Raw genomic sequence first — 19,702 nt, 5'->3', positions numbered from 1 at the left:
GGATGTAGTCAGCGTTCTCCTAGGAGAGATCACTGCCCTCTATAGTGGATGTAGTCAGCGTTCTCCTAGGAGGGATCACTGCCCTCTATAGTGGATGTAGTCATCGTTCTCCTAGGAGGGATCACTGCTCTCTATAGTGGATGTAGTCTGCGTTCTCCTAGGAGGGATCACTGCTCTCTATAGTTGATGTAGTCAGCGTTCTTCTAGGAGGGATCACTGCTCTCTATAGTAGATGTAGTCAGCGTTCTCCTAGGAGGAATCACTGCTCTCTATAGTGGATGTAGTCAGCGTTCTCCTAGGAGGAATCACTGCTCTCTATAGTGGATGTAGTCAGCGTTCTCCTAGGAGGGATCACTGCTCTCTATAGTGGATGTAGTCAGCGTTCTCCTAGGAGGGATCACTGCTCTCTATAGTGGATGTAGTCAGTGTTCTCCTAGGAGGGATCACTGCTCTCTATAGTGGATGTAGTCAGCGTTCTCCTAGGAGGGATCACTGCTCTCTATAGTGGATGTAGTCAGCGTTCTCCTAGGAGGGATCACTGCTCTCTATAGTGGATGTAGTCAGCGTTCTCCTAGGAGAGATCACTGCTCTTATAGTGGATGTAGTCAGCGTTCTCCTAGGAGGGATCACTGCTCCCTATAGTGGATGTAGTCAGCGTTCTCCTAGGAGGGATCACTGCTCCTATAGTGGATGTAGTCAGCGTTCTCCTAGGAGGGATCACTGCCCCCTATAGTTGATGTAGTCAGCGTTCTCCTAGGAGGGATCACTGCCCCTATAGTGGATGTAGTCAGCGTTCTCCTAGGAGGGATCACTGCTCCCTATAGTTGATGTAGTCAGCGTTCTCCTAGGAGGGATCACTGCTCTCTATAGTGGATGTAGTCATCGTTCTCCTAGGAGGGATCACTGCCCCTATAGTGGATGTAGTCAGCGTTCTCCTAGGAGGGATCACTGCTCTCTATAGTGGATGTAGTCAGCGTTCTCCTAGGAGGGATCACTGCTCTCTATAGTGGATGTAGTCATCGTTCTCCTAGGAGTGATCACTGCTCTCTATAGTGGATGTAGTCAGCGTTCTCCTAGGAGGGATCACTGCCCCCTATAGTGGATGTAGTCAGCGTTCTCCTAGGAGGGATCACTGCTCTCTATAGTGGATGTAGTCAGCGTTCTCCTAGGAGAGATCACTGCCCTCTATAGTGGATGTAGTCACCGTTCTCCTAGGAGAGATCACTGCCCTTATAGTGGATGTAGTCAGTGTTCTCCTAGGAGGGATCACTGCTCTCTATAGTGGATGTAGTCAGCGTTCTCCTAGGAGGGATCACTGCTCTCTATAGTAGATGTAGTCAGCGTTCTCCTAGGAGGGATCACTGCCCTTATAGTGGATGTAGTCAGCGTTCTCCTAGAAGAGATCACTGCTCTCTATAGTGGATGTAGTCAGCGTTCTCCTAGGAGGGATCACTGCCCCCTATAGTGGATGTAGTCAGCGTTCTCCTAGGAGGGATCACTGCTCTCTATAGTGGATGTAGTCAGCGTTCTCCTAGGAGGGATCACTGCCCTCTATAGTTGATGTAGTCAGCGTTCTCCTGGGAGGGATCACTGCCCTCTATAGTGGATGTAGTCAGCGTTCTCCTAGGAGGGATCACTGCCCCTATAGTGGATGTAGTCAGCGTTCTCCTAGGAGGGATCACTGCTCTCTATAGTGGATGTAGTCAGCGTTCTCCTAGGAGGGATCACTGCTCTCTATAGTGGATGTAGTCAGCGTTCTCCTAGGAGGGATCACTGCTCTCTATAGTGGATGTAGTCAGCGTTCTCCTAGGAGGGATCACTGCTCTCTATAGTGAATGTAGTCAGCGTTCTCCTAGGAGGGATCACTGCTCTCTATAGTGGATGTAGTCAGCGTTCTCCTAGGAGGGATCACTGCCCTCTATAGTGGATGTAGTCAGCGTTCTCCTAGGAGGGATCACTGCTCTCTATAGTGGATGTAGTCAGCGTTCTCCTAGGAGGGATCACTGCCCTCTATAGTGGATGTAGTCAGCGTTCTCCTAGGAGGGATCACTGCCCTTATAGTGGATGTAGTGAGCGTTCTCCTAGGAGGGATCACTGCTCTCTATAGTGGATGTAGTCAGCGTTCTCCTAGGAGGGATCACTGCTCTCTATAGTGGATGTAGTCAGCGTTCTCCTAGGAGGGATCACTGCCCTTATAGTGGATGTAGTCAGCGTTCTCCTAGGAGGGATCACTGCTCTCTATAGTGGATGTAGTCAGCGTTCTCCTAGGAGGGATCACTGCTCTCTATAGTGGATGTAGTCAGCGTTCTCCTAGGAGGGATCACTGCTCTCTATAGTGGATGTAGTCAGCGTTCTCCTAGGAGGGATCACTGCCCTTATAGTGGATGTAGTCAGCGTTCTCCTAGGAGGGATCACTGCCCTCTATAGTGGATGTAGTCAGCGTTCTCCTAGGAGGGATCACTGCCCTTATAGTGGATGTAGTCAGCGTTCTCCTAGGAGGGATCACTGCTCTCTATAGTGGATGTAGTCAGCGTTCTCCTAGGAGGGATCACTGCTCTCTATAGTGGATGTAGTCAGCGTTCTCCTAGGAGGGATCACTGCTCTTATAGTGGATGTAGTCAGCGTTCTCCTAGGAGAGATCACTGCCCTCTAAAGTGGATGTAGTCAGCGTTCTCCTAGGAGGGATCACTGCTCCTATAGTGGATGTAGTCAGCGTTCTCCTAGGAGGGATCACTGCTCTCTATAGTGGATGTAGTCAGCGTTCTCCTGGAGGGATCACTGCTCTCTATAGTAGATGTAGTCAGCGTTCTCCTAGGAGGGATCACTGCTCTCTATAGTGGATGTAGTCAGCGTTCTCCTAGGAGGGATCACTGCCCTTATAGTGGATGTAGTCAGCGTTCTCCTAGGAGGGATCACTGCTCTCTATAGTGGATGTAGTCAACGTTCTCCTAGGAGGGATCACTGCCCTTATAGTGGATGTAGTCAGCGTTCTCCTAGGAGGGATCACTGCTCTCTATAGTGGATGTAGTCAGCGTTCTCCTAGGAGAGATCACTGCCCTCTATAGTGGATGTAGTCAGCGTTGTCCTAGGAGGGATCACTGCTCTCTATAGTGGATGTAGTCAGCGTTCTCCTAGGAGGGATCACTGCCCCCTATAGTGGATGTAGTCAGCGTTCTCCTAGGAGAGATCACTGCCCTTAGAGTGGATGTAGTCAGCGTTCTCCTAGGAGGGATCACTGCTCTCTATAGTGGATGTAGTCAGCGTTCTCCTAGGTGGGATCACTGCCCCCTATAGTGGATGTAGTCAGCGTTCTCCTAGGAGAGATCACTGCCCTTAGAGTGGATGTAGTCAGCGTTCTCCTAGGAGGGATCACTGCTCTCTATAGTGGATGTAGTCAGCGTTCTCCTAGGAGAGATCACTGCCCTTAGAGTGGATGTAGTCAGCGTTCTCCTAGGAGGGATCACTGCTCTCTATAGTGGATGTAGTCAGCGTTCTCCTAGGTGGGATCACTGCCCTCTATAGTGGATGTAGTCACCGTTCTCCTAGGAGGGATCACTGCTCTCTATAGTGGATGTAGTCAGTGTTCTCCTAGGAGGGATCACTGCCCTCTATAGTAGATGTAGTCAGCGTTCTCCTAGGAGGGATCACTGCCCTTATAGTGGATGTAGTCAGCGTTCTCCTAGGAGGGATCACTGCTCTCTATAGTGGATGTAGTCAGCGTTCTCCTAGGAGGGATCACTGCTCTCTATAGTGGATGTAGTCAGCGTTCTCCTAGGAGGGATCACTGCCCCTATAGTGGATGTAGTCAGCGTTCTCCTAGGAGGGATCACTGCCCTCTATAATGGATGTAGTCAGCGTTCTCCTAGGAGGGATCACTGCTCTCTATAGTGGATGTAGTCAGCGTTCTCCTAGGTGGGATCACTGCTCTCTATAGTGGATGTAGTCAGCGTTCTCCTAGGAGGGATCACTGCCCTCTATAGTGGATGTAGTCAGCGTTCTCCTAGGAGGGATCACTGCCCTTATAGTGGATGTAGTCAGCGTTCTCCTAGGAGGGATCACTGCTCTCTATAGTGGATGTAGTCAGTGTTCTCCTAGGAGGGATCACTGCCCTCTATAGTGGATGTAGTCAGCGTTCTCCTAAGAGGGATCACTGCTCTCTATAGTGGATGTAGTCAGCGTTCTCCTAGGTGGGATCACTGCCCTCTATAGTGGATGTAGTCAGCGTTCTCCTAGGAGAGATCACTGCTCTCTATAGTGGATGTAGTCAGCGTTCTCCTAGGTGGGATCACTGCCCCTATAGTGGATGTAGTCAGCGTTCTCCTAGGAGGGATCACTGCCCTCTATAGTGGATGTAGTCAGCGTTCTCCTAGGAGAGATCACTGCTCTCTATAGTGGATGTAGTCAGCGTTCTCCTAGGAGGGATCACTGCTCTCTATAGTGGATGTAGTCAGTGTTCTCCTAGGAGGGATCACTGCCCTCTATAGTGGATGTAGTCAGCGTTCTCCTAAGAGGGATCACTGCTCTCTATAGTGGATGTAGTCAGCGTTCTCCTAGGTGGGATCACTGCCCTCTATAGTGGATGTAGTCAGCGTTCTCCTAGGAGAGATCACTGCCCTCTATAGTGGATGTAGTCAGCGTTGTCCTAGGAGGGATCACTGCTCTCTATAGTGGATGTAGTCAGCGTTCTCCTAGGAGGGATCACTGCCCTTAGAGTGGATGTAGTCAGCGTTCTCCTAGGAGGGATCACTGCTCTCTATAGTGGATGTAGTCAGCGTTCTCCTAGGAGGGATCACTGCTCTTATAGTGGATGTAGTCAGCGTTCTCCTAGGAGGGATCACTGCTCTCTATAATGGATGTAGTCAGTGTTCTCCTAGGAGGGATCACTGCTCTCTATAGTGGATGTAGTCAGCGTTCTCCTAGGAGGGATCACTGCTCTCTATAATGGATGTAGTCAGTGTTCTCCTAGGATGGATCACTGCTCTCTATAGTGGATGTAGTCAGCGTTCTCCTAGGAGGGATCACTGCTCTCTATAGTGGATGTAGTCAGCGTTCTCCTAGGAGAGATCACTGCCCTCTATAGTGGATGTAGTCAGCGTTCTCCTAGGAGGGATCACTGCTCTCTATAGTGGATGTAGTCAGTGTTCTCCTAGGAGGGATCACTGCTCTCTATAGTGGATGTAGTCAGCGTTCTCCTAGGAGGGATCACTGCTCTCTATAGTGGATGTAGTCAGCGTTCTCCTAGGAGGGATCACTGCTCTCTATAGTGGATGTAGTCAGCGTTCTCCTAGGAGGGATCACTGCTCTCTATAGTGGATGTAGTCAGCGTTCTCCTAGGAGGGATCACTGCTCTCTATAGTAGATGTAGTCAGCGTTCTCCTAGGAGGGATCACTGCTCTCTATAGTGGATGTAGTCAGCGTTCTCCTAGGAGGGATCACTGCTCTCTATAATGGATGTAGTCAGCGTTCTCCTAGGAGAGATCACTGCCCCCTATAGTGGATGTAGTCAGCGTTCTCCTAGGAGAGATCACTGCCCCTATAGTGGATGTAGTCAGCGTTCTCCTAGGAGGGATCACTGCTCTCTATAGTGGATGTAGTCAGCGTTCTCCTAGGAGGGATCACTGCTCCCTATAGTTGATGTAGTCAGCGTTCTCCTAGGAGGGATCACTGCCCTCTATAGTGGATGTAGTCAGCGTTCTCCTAGGAGGGATCACTGCTCTCTATAGTGGATGTAGTCAGCGTTGTCCTAGGAGGGATCACTGCTCTCTATAGTGGATGTAGTCAGCGTTCTCCTAGGAGGGATCACTGCTCTCTATAGTGGATGTAGTCAGCGTTCTCCTAGGAGGGATCACTGCCCCCTATAGTGGATGTAGTCAGCGTTCTCCTAGGAGGGATCACTGCTCTCTATAGTGGATGTAGTCAGCGTTCTCCTAGGAGGGATCACTGCTCTCTATAGTGGATGTAGTCAGCGTTCTCCTAGGAGGGATCACTGCCCTCTATAGTGGATGTAGTCAGCGTTCTCCTAGGAGGAATCACTGCCCCCTATAGTGGATGTAGTCAGCGTTCTCCTAGGAGGGATCACTGCCCCCTATAGTGGATGTAGTCAGCGTTCTCCTAGGAGAGATCACTGCCCTCTATAGTGGATGTAGTCAGCGTTCTCCTAGGAGGGATCACTGCTCTCTATAGTGGATGTAGTCAGCGTTCTCCTAGGAGGGATCACTGCCCCTATAGTGGATGTAGTCAACGTTCTCCTAGGAGGGATCAATGCTCTCTATAGTGGATGTAGTCTGCGTTCTCCTAGGAGGGATCACTGCTCTCTATAGTGGATGTAGTCACCGTTCTCCTAGGAGGGATCACTGCCCTCTATAGTGGATGTAGTCAGCGTTCTCCTAGGAGGGATCACTGCTCTCTATAGTGGATGTAGTCAGCGTTCTCCTAGGAGGCATCACTGCCCTCTATAGTGGATGTAGTCAGCGTTCTCCTAGGAGGGATCACTGCCCTCTATAGTGGATGTTGTCAGCGTTCTCCTAAGAGGGATCACTGCCCTTATAGTGGATGTAGTCAGCGTTCTCCTAGGAGGGATCACTGCCCCCTATAGTGGATGTAGTCAGCGTTCTCCTAGGAGGGATCACTGCCCCCTATAGTGGATGTAGTCAGCGTTCTCCTAGGAGGGATCACTGCCCTTATAGTGGATGTAGTCAGCGTTCTCCTAGGAGGGATCACTGCCCCTATAGTGGATGTAGTCAACGTTCTCCTAGGAGGGATCAATGCTCTCTATAGTGGATGTAGTCTGCGTTCTCCTAGGAGGGATCACTGCTCTCTATAGTGGATGTAGTCAGCGTTCTCCTAGGAGGGATCACTGCTCTCTATAGTGGATGTAGTCAGCGTTCTCCTAGGAGAGATCACTGCTCTCTATAATGGATGTAGTCAGCGTTCTCCTAGGAGAGATCACTGCCCCCTATAGTGGATGTAGTCAGCGTTCTCCTAGGAGAGATCACTGCCCCTATAGTGGATGTAGTCAGCGTTCTCCTAGGAGGGATCACTGCCCCTATAGTGGATGTAGTCAACGTTCTCCTAGGAGGAATCACTGCTCTCTATAGTGGATGTAGTCAGCGTTCTCCTAGGAGGGATCACTGCCCCCTATAGTGGATGTAGTCAGCGTTCTCCTAGGAGGGATCACTGCTCTCTATAGTGGATGTAGTCAGCGTTCTCCTAGGAGGGATCACTGCTCCCTATAGTTGATGTAGTCAGCGTTCTCCTAGGAGGGATCACTGCCCTCTATAGTGGATGTAGTCAGCGTTCTCCTAGGAGGGATCACTGCTCTCTATAGTAGATGTAGTCAGCGTTCTCCTAGGAGGAATCACTGCTCTCTATAGTGGATGTAGTCAGCGTTCTCCTAGGAGGGATCACTGCCCCCTATAGTGGATGTAGTCAGCGTTCTCCTAGGAGGGATCACTGCTCTCTATAGTGGATGTAGTCAGCGTTCTCCTAGGAGGGATCACTGCTCCCTATAGTTGATGTAGTCAGCGTTCTCCTAGGAGGGATCACTGCCCTCTATAGTGGATGTAGTCAGCGTTCTCCTAGGAGGGATCACTGCTCTCTATAGTGGATGTAGTCAGCGTTGTCCTAGGAGGGATCACTGCTCTCTATAGTGGATGTAGTCAGCGTTCTCCTAGGAGGGATCACTGCCCCCTATAGTGGATGTAGTCAGCGTTCTCCTAGAAGGGATCACTGCTCTCTATAGTAGATGTAGTCAGCGTTCTCCTAGGAGGGATCACTGCTCTCTATAGTGGATGTAGTCAGCGTTCTCCTAGGAGGGATCACTGCCCTCTATAGTGGATGTAGTCAGCGTTCTCCTAGGAGGAATCACTGCCCCCTATAGTGGATGTAGTCAGCGTTCTCCTAGGAGGGATCACTGCCCCCTATAGTGGATGTAGTCAGCGTTCTCCTAGGAGGAATCACTGCCCCCTATAGTGGATGTAGTCAGCGTTCTCCTAGGAGAGATCACTGCCCTCTATAGTGGATGTAGTCAGCGTTCTCCTAGGAGGAATCACTGCTCTCTATAGTGGATGTAGTCAGCTTTCTCCTAGGAGGGATCACTGCTCTCTATAGTGGATGTAGTCAGCGTTCTCCTAGGAGGGATCACTGCTCTCTATAGTGGATGTAGTCAGCGTTCTCCTAGGAGGGATCACTGCCCCTATAGTGGATGTAGTCAGCGTTCTCCTAGGAGAGATCACTGCCCTCTATAGTGGATGTAGTCAGCGTTCTCCTAGGAGGGATCACTGCTCTCTATAGTGGATGTAGTCAGCGTTCTCCTAGGAGGGATCACTGCCCCTATAGTGGATGTAGTCAGCGTTCTCCTAGGAGAGATCACTGCCCTCTATAGTGGATGTAGTCAGTGTTCTCCTAGGAGGGATCACTGCTCTCTATAGTGGATGTAGTCAGCGTTCTCCTAGGAGGGATCACTGCTCTCTATAGTGGATGTAGTCAGCGTTCTCCTAGGAGGGATCACTGCTCTCTATAGTGGATGTAGTCATCGTTCTCCTAGGAGAGATCACTGCTCTCTATAGTGGATGTAGTCATCGTTCTCCTAGGAGGGATCACTGCCCCTATAGTGGATGTAGTCAGCGTTCTCCTAGGAGAGATCACTGCTCTCTATAGTGGATGTAGTCAGCGTTCTCCTAGGAGGGATCACTGCCCCCTATAGTGGATGTAGTCAGCGTTCTCCTAGGAGAGATCACTGCTCTCTATAGTGGATGTAGTCTGCGTTCTCCTAGGAGGGATCACTGCTCTCTATAGTGGATGTAGTCACCGTTCTCCTAGGAGGGATCACTGCCCTCTATAGTGGATGTAGTCAGCGTTCTCCTAGGAGGGATCACTGCTCTCTATATTGGATGTAGTCAGCGTTCTCCTAGGAGGCATCACTGCCCTCTATAGTGGATGTAGTCAGCGTTCTCCTAGGAGGGATCACTGCCCTCTATAGTGGATGTAGTCAGCGTTCTCCTAGGAGGGATCACTGCCCTTATAGTGGATGTAGTCAGCGTTCTCCTAGGAGGGATCACTGCCCCCTATAGTGGATGTAGTCAGCGTTCTCCTAGGAGGGATCACTGCCCCCTATAGTGGATGTAGTCAGCGTTCTCCTAGGAGGGATCACTGCTCTCTATAGTGGATGTAGTCAGCGTTCTCCTAGGAGGGATCACTGCCCTCTATAGTGGATGTAGTCAGCGTTCTCCTAGGAGGGATCACTGCTCTCTATAGTGGATGTAGTCAGCGTTCTCCTAGGAGGGATCACTGCTCCCTATAGTGGATGTAGTCAGCGTTCTCCTAGGAGGGATCACTGCCCTCTATAGTGGATGTAGTCAGCGTTCTCCTAAGAGGGATCACTGCTCTCTATAGTGGATGTAGTCAGCGTTCTCCTAGGAGAGATCACTGCCCTTATAGTGGATGTTGTCAGCGTTCTCCTAGGAGAGATCACTGATCTCTATAGTGGATGTAGTCAGCGTTCTCCTAGGAGAGATCACTGCCCCTATAGTGGATGTAGTCAGCGTTCTCCTAGGAGGGATCACTGCCCTTATAGTGGATGTAGTCAGCGTTCTCCTAGGAGGGATCACTGCCCCCTATAGTGGATGTAGTCAGCGTTCTCCTAGGAGGGATCACTGCCCCCTATAGTGGATGTAGTCAGCGTTCTCCTAGGAGGGATCACTGCTCTCTATAGTGGATGTAGTCAGCGTTCTCCTAGGAGGGATCACTGCCCTCTATAGTGGATGTAGTCAGCGTTCTCCTAGGAGGGATCACTGCTCTCTATAGTGGATGTAGTCAGCGTTCTCCTAGGAGGCATCACTGCCCTCTATAGTGGATGTAGTCAGCGTTCTCCTAGGAGGGATCACTGCCCTCTATAGTGGATGTAGTCAGCGTTCTCCTAAGAGGGATCACTGCTCTCTATAGTGGATGTAGTCAGCGTTCTCCTAGGAGAGATCACTGCCCTTATAGTGGATGTTGTCAGCGTTCTCCTAGGAGAGATCACTGATCTCTATAGTGGATGTAGTCAGCGTTCTCCTAGGAGAGATCACTGCCCCTATAGTGGATGTAGTCAGCGTTCTCCTAGGAGGGATCACTGCTCTCTATAGTGGATGTAGTCAGCGTTCTCCTAGGAGGGATCACTGCCCTCTATAGTGGATGTAGTCAGCGTTCTCCTAAGAGGGATCACTGCTCTCTATAGTGGATGTAGTCAGCGTTCTCCTAGGAGAGATCACTGCCCTTATAGTGGATGTTGTCAGCGTTCTCCTAGGAGAGATCACTGATCTCTATAGTGGATGTAGTCAGCGTTCTCCTAGGAGAGATCACTGCCCCTATAGTGGATGTAGTCAGCGTTCTCCTAGGAGGGATCACTGCTCTCTATAGTGGATGTAGTCAGCGTTCTCCTGGGAGGGATCACTGCTCTCTATAGTGAATGTAGTCAGCGTTCTCCTAGGAGGGATCACTGCTCTCTATAGTGGATGTAGTCAGCGTTCTTCTAGGAGGGATCACTGCTCTCTATAGTGGATGTAGTCAGCGTTCTCCTAGGAGGGATCACTGCCCCCTATAGTGGATGTAGTCAGCGTTCTCCTAGGAGGGATCACTGCCCCCTATAGTGGATGTAGTCAGCGTTCTCCTAGGAGGGATCACTGCCCTTATAGTGGATGTAGTCAGCGTTCTCCTAGGAGGGATCACTGCTCTCTATAGTGGATGTAGTCAGCGTTCTCCTAGGAGGGATCACTGCCCCCTATAGTGGATGTAGTCAGCGTTCTCCTAGGAGGGATCACTGCCCCCTATAGTGGATGTAGTCAGCGTTCTCCTAGGAGGGATCACTGCCCTTATAGTGGATGTAGTCAGCGTTCTCCTAGGAGGGATCACTGCCCCCTATAGTGGATGTAGTCAGCGTTCTCCTAGGAGGGATCACTGCCCCCTATAGTGGATGTAGTCAGCGTTCTCCTAGGAGGGATCACTGCCCTTATAGTGGATGTAGTCAGCGTTCTCCTAGGAGGAATCACTGCTCTCTATAGTGGATGTAGTCAGCGTTCTCCTAGGAGAGATCACTGCTCTCTATAGTGGATGTAGTCAGCGTTCTCCTAGGAGGGATCGCTGCTCTCTATAGTGGATGTAGTCAGCGTTGTCCTAGGAGGGATCACTGCTCTCTATAGTGGATGTAGTCAGCGTTCTCCTAGGAGGGATCACTGCCCTCTATAGTGGATGTAGTCAGCGTTCTCCTAGGAGGGATCACTGCTCTCTATAGTGGATGTAGTCAGCGTTCTCCTAGGAGGGATCACTGCTCTCTATAGTGGATGTAGTCAGCGTTCTCCTAGGAGGAATCACTGCTCTCTATAGTGGATGTAGTCAGCGTTCTCCTAGGTGGGATCACTGCTCTCTATAGTGGATGTAGTCAGCGTTCTCCTAGGAGGGATCGCTGCTCTCTATAGTGGATGTAGTCAGCGTTCTCCTAGGAGGGATCGCTGCTCTCTATAGTGGATGTAGTCAGCGTTGTCCTAGGAGGGATCGCTGCCCCCTATAATGGATGTAGTCAGCGTTCTCCTAGGAGAGATCACTGCCCTCTATAGTGGATGTAGTCAGCGTTCTCCTAGGAGGGATCACTGCTCTCTATAGTGGATGTAGTCAGCGTTCTCCTAGGAGGAATCACTGCTCTCTATAGTGGATGTAGTCAGCGTTCTCCTAGGTGGGATCACTGCTCTCTATAGTGGATGTAGTCAGCGTTCTCCTAGGAGGGATCGCTGCTCTCTATAGTGGATGTAGTCAGCGTTCTCCTAGGAGGGATCGCTGCTCTCTATAGTGGATGTAGTCAGCGTTGTCCTAGGAGGGATCACTGCCCCCTATAATGGATGTAGTCAGCGTTCTCCTAGGAGAGATCACTGCCCTCTATAGTGGATGTAGTCAGCGTTCTCCTAGGAGGGATCACTGCCCTCTATAGTGGATGTAGTCAGCGTTCTCCTAGGAGGGATCACTGCTCTCTATAGTGGATGTAGTCAGCGTTCTCCTAGGAGGGATCACTGCTCTCTATAGTGGATGTAGTCAGCGTTCTCCTAGGAGGGATCACTGCTCTCTATAGTGGATGTAATCAGTGTTCTCCTAGGAGGGATCACTGCCCTCTATAGTGGATGTAGTCAGAGTTCTCCTAGGAGGGATCACTGCTCTCTATAGTGGATGTAGTCAGCGTTCTCCTAGGAGGGATCACTGCCCCTATAGTGGATGTAGTCAGCGTTCTCCTAGGAGGGATCACTGCTCTCTATAGTAGATGTAGTCAGCGTTCTCCTAGGAGGGATCACTGCTCTCTATAGTGGATGTAGTCAGCGTTCTCCTGGAGGGATCACTGCCCTCTATAGTGGATGTAGTCAGCGTTCTCCTAGGAGGGATCACTGCCCTCTATAGTGGATGTAGTCAGCGTTCTCCTAGGAGGGATCACTGCCCTCTATAGTGGATGTAGTCATCGTTCTCCTAGGAGGGATCACTGCTCTCTATAGTGGATGTAGTCAGCGTTCTCCTAGGAGGGATCACTGCCCCCTATAGTGGATGTACTCAGCGTTCTCCTAGGAGGGATCACTGCCCCCTATAGTGGATGTACTCAGCGTTCTCCTAGGAGGGATCACTGCTCTCTATAGTGGATGTAGTCAGCGTTCTCCTAGGAGGGATCACTGCTCTCTATAGTGGATGTAGTCAGCGTTCTCCTAGGAGGGATCACTGCCCTCTATAGTGGATGTAGTCAGCGTTCTCCTAGGAGGGATCACTGCCCCCTATAGTGGATGTACTCAGCGTTCTCCTAGGAGGGATCACTGCCCTCTATAGTGGATGTAGTCAGCGTTCTCCTAGGAGGGATCACTGCCCCCTATAGTGGATGTAGTCAGCGTTCTCCTAGGAGAGATCACTGCTCTCTATAGTGGATGTAGTCAGCGTTCTCCTAGGAGGAATCACTGCCCTCTATAGTGGATGTAGTCTGCGTTCTCCTAGGAGGGATCACTGCCCCCTATAGTGGATGTAGTCAGCGTTCTCCTAGGAGAGATCACTGCTCTCTATAGTGGATGTAGTCAGCGTTCTCCTAGGAGGAATCACTGCCCTCTATAGTGGATGTAGTCAGCGTTCTCCTAGGAGGGATCACTGCCCCCTATAGTGGATGTAGTCACCGTTCTCCTAGGACAGATCACTGCCCCCTATAGTGGATGTAGTCACCGTTCTCCTAGGAGAGATCACTGCCCTCTATAGTGGATGTAGTCAGCGTTCTCCTAGGAGGGATCACTGCCCCCTATAGTGGATGTAGTCAGCGTTCTCCTAGGAGAGATCACTGCTCTCTATAGTGGATGTAGTCAGCGTTCTCCTAGGAGGAATCACTGCCCTCTATAGTGGATGTAGTCAGCGTTCTCCTAGGAGGGATCACTGCCCCCTATAGTGGATGTAGTCACCGTTCTCCTAGGACAGATCACTGCCCCCTATAGTGGATGTAGTCACCGTTCTCCTAGGAGAGATCACTGCCCTCTATAGTGGATGTAGTCAGCGTTCTCCTAGGAGGGATCACTGCCCCCTATAGTGGATGTAGTCAGCGTTCTCCTAGGAGGGATCACTGCTCTCTATAGTGGATGTAGTCAGCGTTCTCCTAGGAGGGATCACTGCTCTCTATAGTGGATGTAGTCAGTGTTCTCCTAGGAGAGATCACTGCTCTCTATAGTGGATGTAGTCAGCGTTCTCCTAGGAGGGATCACTGCTCTCTATAGTGGATGTAGTCAGCGTTCTCCTAGGAGGGATCACTGCCCCTATAGTGGATGTAGTCACCGTTCTCCTAGGAGAGATCACTGCTCTCTATAGTGGATGTAGTCAGCGTTCTCCTAGGAGGGATCACTGCCCCCTATAATGGATGTAGTCAGCGTTCTCCTAGGAGGGATCACTGCTCCTATAGTGGATGTAGTCAGCGTTCTCCTAGGAGGGATCACTGCTCTCTATAGTGGATGTAGTCAGCGTTCTCCTAGGAGGCATCACTGCCCTCTATAGTGGATGTAGTCAGCGTTCTCCTAGGAGGGATCACTGCCCTCTATAGTGGATGTAGTCAGCGTTCTCCTAGGAGGGATCACTGCTCTCTATAGTGGATGTAGTCAGCGTTCTCCTAGGAGGGATCACTGCCCTCTATAGTGGATGTAGTCAGCGTTCTCCTAGGAGGGATCACTGCTCCCTATAGTGGATGTAGTCAGCGTTCTCCTAGGAGGGATCACTGCCCTCTATAGTGGATGTAGTCAGCGTTCTCCTAGGAGGGATCACTGCTCCCTATAGTGGATGTAGTCATCGTTCTCCTAGGAGGGATCACTGCCCTCTATAGTGGATGTAGTCAGTGTTCTCCTAGGAGGAATCACTGCTCCCTATAGTTGATGTAGTCAGCGTTCTCCTAGGAGGGATCACTGCCCTCTATAGTAGATGTAGTCAGCGTTCTCCTAGGAGGGATCACTGCTCTCTATAGTGGATGTAGTCATCGTTCTCCTAGGAGGGATCACTGCCCCTATAGTGGATGTAGTCAGCGTTCTCCTAGGAGGGATCACTGCCCTCTATAGTGGATGTAGTCAGCGTTCTCCTAGGAGGGATCACTGCCCTCTATAGTGGATGTAGTCAGCGTTCTCCTAGGAGGGATCACTGCCCTCTATAGTGGATGTAGTCAGCGTTCTCCTAGGAGGGATCACTGCTCTCTATAGTGGATGTAGTCAGCGTTCTCCTAGGAGGGATCACTGCTCTCTATAGTGGATGTAGTCAGCGTTCTCCTAGGAGGGATCACTGCTCTCTATAGTGGATGTAGTCAGCGTTCTCCTAGGAGGGATCACTGCTCTCTATAGTGGATGTAGTCAGCGTTCTCCTAGGAGGGATCACTGCTCTCTATAGTGGATGTAGTCAGCGTTCTCCTAGGAGAGATCACTGCCCTCTATAGTGGATGTAGTCAGCGTTCTCCTAGGAGGGATCACTGCTCTCTATAGTGGATGTAGTCAGCGTTCTCCTAGGAGGGATCACTGCTCTCTATAGTGGATGTAGTCAGCGTTCTCCTAGGAGGGATCACTGCTCTCTATAGTGGATGTAGTCAGCGTTCTCCTAGGAGGGATCACTGCTCTCTATAGTGGATGTAGTCAGCGTTCTCCTAGGAGGGATCACTGCTCTCTATAGTGGATGTAGTCAGCGTTCTCCTAGGAGGGATCACTGCCCTCTATAGTGGATGTAGTCAGCGTTCTCCTAGGAGGGATCACTGCTCTCTATAGTGGATGTAGTCAGCGTTCTCCTAGGAGGGATCACTGCTCTCTATAGTGGATGTAGTCAGCGTTCTCCTAGGAGGGATCACTGCTCTCTATAGTGGATGTAGTCAGCGTTCTCCTAGGAGGGATCACTGCTCTCTATAGTGGATGTAGTCTGCGTTCTCCTAGGAGGGATCACTGCTCTCTATAGTGGATGTAGTCAGCGTTCTCCTAGGAGAGATCACTGCCCTCTATAGTGGATGTAGTCAGCGTTCTCCTAGGAGGGATCACTGCTCTCTATAGTGGATGTAGTCAGCGTTCTCCTAGGAGGGATCACTGCTCCCTATAGTGGATGTAGTCAGCGTTCTCCTAGGAGGGATCACTGCCCTCTATAGTGGATGTAGTCAGCGTTCTCCTAGGAGGGATCACTGCTCTCTATAGTGGATGTAGTCAGCGTTCTCCTAGGAGGGATCACTGCCCTCTATAGTGGATGTAGTCAGCGTTCTCCTAGGAGGGATCACTGCTCTCTATAGTGGATGTAGTCAGCGTTCTCCTAGGAGGGATCACTGCCCTCTATAGTGGATGTAGTCAGCGTTCTCCTAGGAGGGATCACTGCTCTCTATAGTGGATGTAGTCAGCGTTCTCCTAGGAGGGATCACTGCTCTCTATAGTGGATGTAGTCAGCGTTCTCCTAGGAGGGATCACTGCTCTCTATAGTGGATGTAGTCAGCGTTCTCCTAGGAGGGATCACTGCTCTCTATAGTGGATGTAGTCTGCGTTCTCCTAGGAGGGATCACTGCTCTCTATAGTGGATGTAGTCAGCGTTCTCCTAGGAGAGATCACTGCCCTCTATAGTGGATGTAGTCAGCGTTCTCCTAGGAGGGATCACTGCTCTCTATAGTGGATGTAGTCAGCGTTCTCCTAGGAGGGATCACTGCTCCCTATAGTGGATGTAGTCAGCGTTCTCCTAGGAGGGATCACTGCCCTCTATAGTGGATGTAGTCAGCGTTCTCCTAGGAGGGATCACTGCTCTCTATAGTGGATGTAGTCAGCGTTCTCCTAGGAGGGATCACTGCTCTCTATAGTGGATGTAGTCAGCGTTCTCCTAGGAGGGATCACTGCCCTCTATAGTGGATGTAGTCAGCGTTCTCCTAGGAGGGATCACTGCTCTCTATAGTGGATGTAGTCAGCGTTCTCCTAGGAGGGATCACTGCTCCCTATAGTGGATGTAGTCAGCGTTCTCCTAGGAGGGATCACTGCTCCTATAGTGGATGTAGTCAGCGTTCTCCTAGGAGAGATCACTGCTCTCTATAGTGGATGTAGTCAGCGTTCTCCTAGGAGGGATCACTGCTCTCTATAGTGGATGTAGTCAGCGTTCTCCTTGGAGGAATCACTGCCCTCTGTAGTAGATGTAGTCAGCGTTCTCCTAGGAGGGATCACTGCTCCTATAGTGGATGTAGTCAGCGTTCTCCTAGGAGGGATCACTGCCCTCTATAGTTGATGTAGTCAGCGTTCTTCTAGGAGGGATCACTGCTCCCTATAGTGGATGTAGTCAGCGTTCTCCTAGGAGGGATCACTGCCCTCTATAGTGGATGTAGTCAGCGTTCTCCTAGGAGGGATCACTGCTCTCTATAGTGGATGTAGTCAGCGTTCTCCTAGGAGGGATCACTGCTCTCTATAGTGGATGTAGTCAGCGTTCTCCTAGGAGGGATCACTGCTCTCTATAGTGGATGTAGTCAGCGTTCTCCTAGGAGGAATCACTGCTCTCTATAGTGGATGTAGTCAGCGTTCTCCTAGGAGAGATCACTGCCCTCTATAGTGGATGTAGTCAGCGTTCTCCTAGGAGGGATCACTGCTCTCTATAGTGGATGTAGTCAGCGTTCTCCTAGGAGGGATCACTGCTCCTATAGTGGATGTAGTCAGCGTTCTCCTAGGAGGAATCACTGCTCTCTATAGTGGATGTAGTCAGCGTTCTCCTAGGAGGAATCACTGCTCTCTATAGTGGATGTAGTCAGCGTTCTCCTAGGAGAGATCACTGCTCTTATAGTGGATGTAGTCAGCGTTCTCCTAGGAGGGATCACTGCTCCCTATAGTGGATGTAGTCAGCGTTCTCCTAGGAGGGATCACTGCTCCTATAGTGGATGTAGTCAGCGTTCTCCTAGGAGGGATCACTGCTCTCTATAGTGGATGTAGTCAGCGTTCTCCTAGGAGGGATCACTGCTCTCTATAGTGGATGTAGTCAGCGTTCTCCTAGGAGGGATCACTGCTCCCTATAGTGGATGTAGTCAGCGTTCTCCTAGGAGGGATCACTGCCCTCTATAGTGGATGTAGTCAGCGTTCTCCTAGGAGGGATCACTGCTCTCTATAGTGGATGTAGTCAGCGTTCTCCTAGGAGGGATCACTGCCCTCTATAGTGGATGTAGTCAGCGTTCTCCTAGGAGGGATCACTGCTCTCTATAGTGGATCTAGTCAGCGTTCTCCTAGGAGGGATCACTGCCCTCTATAGTGGATGTAGTCAGCGTTCTCCTAGGAGGGATCACTGCTCCCTATAGTGGATGTAGTCAGCGTTCTCCTAGGAGGGATCACTGCCCCTATAGTGGATGTAGTCAGCGTTCTCCTAGGAGGGATCACTGCTCCCTATAGTTGATGTAGTCAGCGTTCTCCTAGGAGGGATCACTGCTCTCTATAGTGGATGTAGTCATCGTTCTCCTAGGAGGGATCACTGCCCCTATAGTGGATGTAGTCAGCGTTCTCCTAGGAGGGATCACTGCTCTCTATAGTGGATGTAGTCAGCGTTCTCCTAGGAGGGATCACTGCTCTCTATAGTGGATGTAGTCATCGTTCTCCTAGGAGTGATCACTGCTCTCTATAGTGGATGTAGTCAGCGTTCTCCTAGGAGGGATCACTGCCCCCTATAGTGGATGTAGTCAGCGTTCTCCTAGGAGGGATCACTGCTCTCTATAGTGGATGTAGTCAGCGTTCTCCTAGGAGTGATCACTGCTCTCTATAGTGGATGTAGTCAGCGTTCTCCTAGGAGGGATCACTGCCCCCTATAGTGGATGTAGTCAGTGTTCTCCTAGGAGGGATCACTGCTCTCTATAGTGGATGTAGTCAGCGTTCTCCTAGGAGGGATCACTGCTCTCTATAGTAGATGTAGTCAGCGTTCTCCTAGGAGGGATCACTGCCCTTATAGTGGATGTAGTCAGCGTTCTCCTAGAAGAGATCACTGCTCTCTATAGTGGATGTAGTCAGCGTTCTCCTAGGAGGGATCACTGCCCTCTATAGTTGATGTAGTCAGCGTTCTCCTGGGAGGGATCACTGCTCTCTATAGTGAATGTAGTCAGCGTTCTCCTAGGAGGGATCACTGCTCTCTATAGTGGATGTAGTCAGCGTTCTCCTAGGAGGGATCACTGCCCTCTATAGTGGATGTAGTCAGCGTTCTCCTAGGAGGGATCACTGCTCTCTATAGTGGATGTAGTCAGCGTTCTCCTAGGAGGGATCACTGCCCTCTATAGTGGATGTAGTCAGCGTTCTCCTAGGAGGGATCACTGCTCTCTATAGTGGATGTAGTCAGCGTTCTCCTAGGAGGGATCACTGCTCTCTATAGTGGATGTAGTCAGCGTTCTCCTAGGAGGGATCACTGCCCTCTATAGTGGATGTAGTCAGCGTTCTCCTAGGAGGGATCACTGCTCTCTATAGTGGATGTAGTCAGCGTTCTCCTAGGAGGGATCACTGCCCTCTATAGTGGATGTAGTCAGCGTTCTCCTAGGAGGGATCACTGCTCTCTATAGTGGATGTAGTCAGCGTTCTCCTAGGAGGGATCACTGCTCTCTATAGTGGATGTACTCAGCGTTCTCCTAGGAGGGATCACTGCCCTTATAGTGGATGTAGTCAGCGTTCTCCTAGGAGGGATCACTGCTCTCTATAGTGGATGTAGTCAGCGTTCTCCTAGGAGGGATCACTGCTCTCTATAGTGGATGTAGTCAGCGTTCTCCTAGGAGGGATCACTGCCCTTATAGTGGATGTAGTCAGCGTTCTCCTAGGAGGGATCACTGCTCTCTATAGTGGATGTAGTCAGCGTTCTCCTAGGAGGGATCACTGCTCTCTATAGTGGATGTAGTCAGCGTTCTCCTAGGAGGGATCACTGCTCTCTATAGTGGATGTAGTCAGCGTTCTCCTAGGAGGGATCACTGCCCTTATAGTGGATGTAGTCAGCGTTCTCCTAGGAGGGATCACTGCTCTCTATAGTGGATGTAGTCAGCATTCTCCTAGGAGGGATCACTGCTCTCTATAGTGGATGTAGTCAGCGTTCTCCTAGGAGGGATCACTGCTCTTATAGTGGATGTAGTCAGCGTTCTCCTAGGAGAGATCACTGCCCTCTAAAGTGGATGTAGTCAGCGTTCTCCTAGGAGGGATCACTGCTCCTATAGTGGATGTAGTCAGCGTTCTCCTGGAGGGATCAC

The 19,702-nt window shown here is 50.5% G+C and overlaps 1 protein-coding gene across 2 annotated transcripts in view; it reads left to right on the top strand.

Annotated features, from left to right (window-relative positions):
* The window catches only part of GTF3C2 (general transcription factor IIIC subunit 2), a 159,447-nt gene that overhangs the window by 83,149 nt on the left and 56,596 nt on the right, over positions 1–19,702 (top strand). The gene's annotated exons all lie outside the window — the stretch shown is intronic.

The sequence above is a fragment of the Ranitomeya imitator genome, chromosome 5, assembly GCF_032444005.1.
Source record: "Ranitomeya imitator isolate aRanImi1 chromosome 5, aRanImi1.pri, whole genome shotgun sequence".
Taxonomy (NCBI): domain Eukaryota; kingdom Metazoa; phylum Chordata; class Amphibia; order Anura; family Dendrobatidae; genus Ranitomeya; species Ranitomeya imitator.
Note: the sequence above shows the minus strand (reverse complement) of the source record. Positions and strands in the feature narration are given on the sequence as shown.